The sequence below is a fragment of the Erinaceus europaeus genome, chromosome 16, assembly GCF_950295315.1.
Source record: "Erinaceus europaeus chromosome 16, mEriEur2.1, whole genome shotgun sequence".
NCBI classification, from domain to species: Eukaryota; Metazoa; Chordata; class Mammalia; order Eulipotyphla; family Erinaceidae; genus Erinaceus; species Erinaceus europaeus.
This window is the reverse complement of record NC_080177.1, coordinates 64,911,505-64,914,636: the sequence shown is the minus strand read 5'-3', so window position 1 is coordinate 64,914,636 and position 3,132 is coordinate 64,911,505. Positions and strand designations below refer to the sequence as shown.

The 3,132-nt window shown below is 32.8% G+C and overlaps 1 pseudogene; it reads left to right on the top strand.

Moving 5' to 3' along the window:
- The first annotated feature begins 2,343 nt into the window (after positions 1 to 2,343).
- Positions 2,344 to 2,444, top strand: LOC132533554 (small nucleolar RNA U3; annotated as a pseudogene).
- The last annotated feature ends 688 nt before the right edge of the window (positions 2,445 to 3,132 follow it).

Here is a 3,132-nt window from a genome sequence, read left to right as displayed (position 1 = left end):
TTTATTATTTATTTATTTATTTATATTTTCTTAATTTTAATTTATAAAAAGGAAACACACATATATATATATTTGTGATGAAATTGCAATTTGTTACCTTTGTGTCTTCCTTTTTTCATTTTATTTCAGATATGTTAAATACTCTATCATTTATAGTTTATATACATCATTTAACATGTGAAGTTGTTAAAGTTAAGACAATGCATTAATTTCAGGGCTGTTAAACCTTCATTTGCTGACTATAAAAATTCTTTTTTAAAATTTTTTAAAGATTTATTTATTTTCCCTTTTGTTGCCCTTGTTGTTTTTTATTGTTGTTGTAGTTACTATTGTCTATTGTTGTTGATGTCATAGTTGTTAAGACAAAGAGAAATGGAGAATGGAGGGGAAGAAAAAGGGGGAGAGAAAGATAAGACACCTGCAGACCTGCCTTTCAGCCTATGAAGCAACTCCCCTGCAGGTGGGGAGCCAGGGGCTGGAACAGGGATCCTTATGCTGGTCTTTGTGCTTGGCACCACCTGCGCTTAACCCGCTGCACTACCGCCCGACTCCCCACAATAAAAATTCTAATAGCTATTACAAACAGTTCTAAAAGTCCTATCTCAACCCTAAATTAAGAAAATTATCAGTTTGATGTTCTTTTAGTTAACATTGATGCATTTATCTATTGAAACTTCATTCTCTTGATGACTTTGCTTAGCTTTTATTTTTAAGTAGTGCTACTTCCAGGTTTAAATCTCCTTTGCTACTTTTTTGTTATAGAAAAATGTCTTGGTAATTATTCACTTAACAAGCAAATACCTAGTGTGTGTCATTAGTCTATTCAAGGCACTCCAGTTTCCTAATCTAATTGAAATATACACTTATAGTTTCCTTTCTTTTTATTGCCAGCTTTCCCTCTACTGCTGTTAAGTGGTCATGTTAAATTCTGTCTGTTTATGATTTTGATTCTCTTTGGAAAAAATTAATTAACTCTTCCTTAAACTGTTATTCTTTTCCTATATAAATAGCATAACATGAAAGCAGTGCTCTGTAAGACTTGATTTGAGAATGTCTGACCCACTGCCTTGATTTTCCGTGATGATTCAGGCAGTCACTTCTGAATCTTTTTCTCTGGCATCTCTGATAAGTATGTTGCAGAACTTAATGTTTTTCATTTCTTGATTTGAGACTTTTAATTAGGATTTATTGTTTATTTGCTACATCAAATTAACTTTAAAGGTATTTCACTTAACATATGAATTGTGATTTACATGTAAATTCTTGTTAACTAACCACAACTCATAGTTTTATCATGTTGCTATTACTCTATGCTTATAGTAAATGTTTTTAATTTCAAGTGTAATTTTAGCATTTTCTATTTCCATTTTCCTGGACATGTGTTATTACATGTGCTTTTCACTTTTATATATGTTTCAGTATCCAAATAAGTTATAATTTTATAAATAGCTATTCATACTGTTCCTGGGTGAGTTATTTAAAATAAAATTACACTTCACTCCTAACTTCCTGGACTCTGTTTATAGGAAAATGTAGCCTATTCTTTAAATAAGTTAGTCAGGAAAGGAAAATTCAGAGTGGCATAACTTCATCACCACTATAACTGCCATAAACTTTTTATAATCATGTTCCTGATGAACTTGAAAGTTATACGTAACTGTGATCTTGGTAAAATCATTGGGTTTCTTTGTTATCACTAGATTTACAACTAATAACTCAGAATATTGTATCAAATAAAACCAAAAGGAATCATCCTGGTTTAGTTCATGTCTAGAAAATGCTGGATAGTATATATTGGTGAGAACATATGATTTCTATTACATCCAAGATATGTCCAATATATCCTTTCAGAGGTACTATTAAGAGATAAACAATTAGACTTCTTTAAAGTTAGAAAGAGAGGAAGAGAGAGGGGGGTAGAGAGAAAGATAGAGAAGAGAGAGAGAGAGAGATGAAAGATACCATAGGGAATTACTCTACCCAGAGAAAAGATTAAAAGGTGACTTAACAGGCTGTTTACAGCTCTAATTTTTTTTGTAACTTCATTGGAAATGGGAACAGTGAAGTGATCTTGACTGTTCTTATTAGTACACTTACTGAGAGCAAGCAATTAAATCTCAAGTGAATCAATAAAAGGCTAACAGTTTGAAGACAATAAAATAGGACTCGCCTCACCATCTAAATATTATAGACTAAGAAAGAGAAAGTAATGCAGTTATTATAACACATATTCCATAGATACATGTAGAATCCCAGGATTGGATATTCTGAGCCAGACTTAAATAGGTACTGAATGGTCAGGTGCTGACACACCACATAGAACATACATGTTACTATATGCAAAAGACTATACTATCAGGGATCATTTCTATAGTATGTTACTATATGCAAGTACCTGGGCTCAAGGACCTGGGTTCAAACCTCATTCCCCACCTCCAAGGGAAGTTTCATAGTAGTCAAGCATTCCTGCAAGTATCTCTCCTTTCTGACTCTTTCTTCCTGTCAATTTTTCTGTCACCCTTAATAAATAAATTAGAAGAAAGAAAGAAAGAAAGAAAGAAAGAAAGAAAGAAAGAAAGAAAGAAAGAAAGAAAGAAAAGGTTGCTGGGAATTGTGGTATATTTATGCAGACACCAAGCTCCAGTGATAACCTTGGCGGAAAAAGAAAAGTTTATTGTCAGATATGAATGTGGCTCTCACTTTTCCCCCCTTCTTTGTGGACCATTAGCTGTATGGTGGTCGTCTATCCCTTCACTTGAACCTATTTCTGTTCTATTGATTCAGGTGGGACACTTGTAGACAATATATGGCTGGGTTGTTCTTGATGGGGGAGTTCAGACCATATACCTTTAGTGAAGCTGCAGAATTAAGTAATTTCAGTGTCACTGTTTTATGAAAATCTTGCTTGTTTTTATATGCTTTTTAAAATCTGTGTACCTTTTTTTTTTTTTTTTTTTAGTTTTTTCTGAGTGCCTTTAGAAGTTCTTGTAGAGTAGATCTGGTAGAAATTGATTCAACTATTTCTTATCTGAGGAGTTCTTCATACCTCCATCCATCCTGAATGGAAATTTGGCAAGATAGAATCTTCTTGTTTGAAAACCTTTCTCATATACTATTTTGTAAATAACTTGC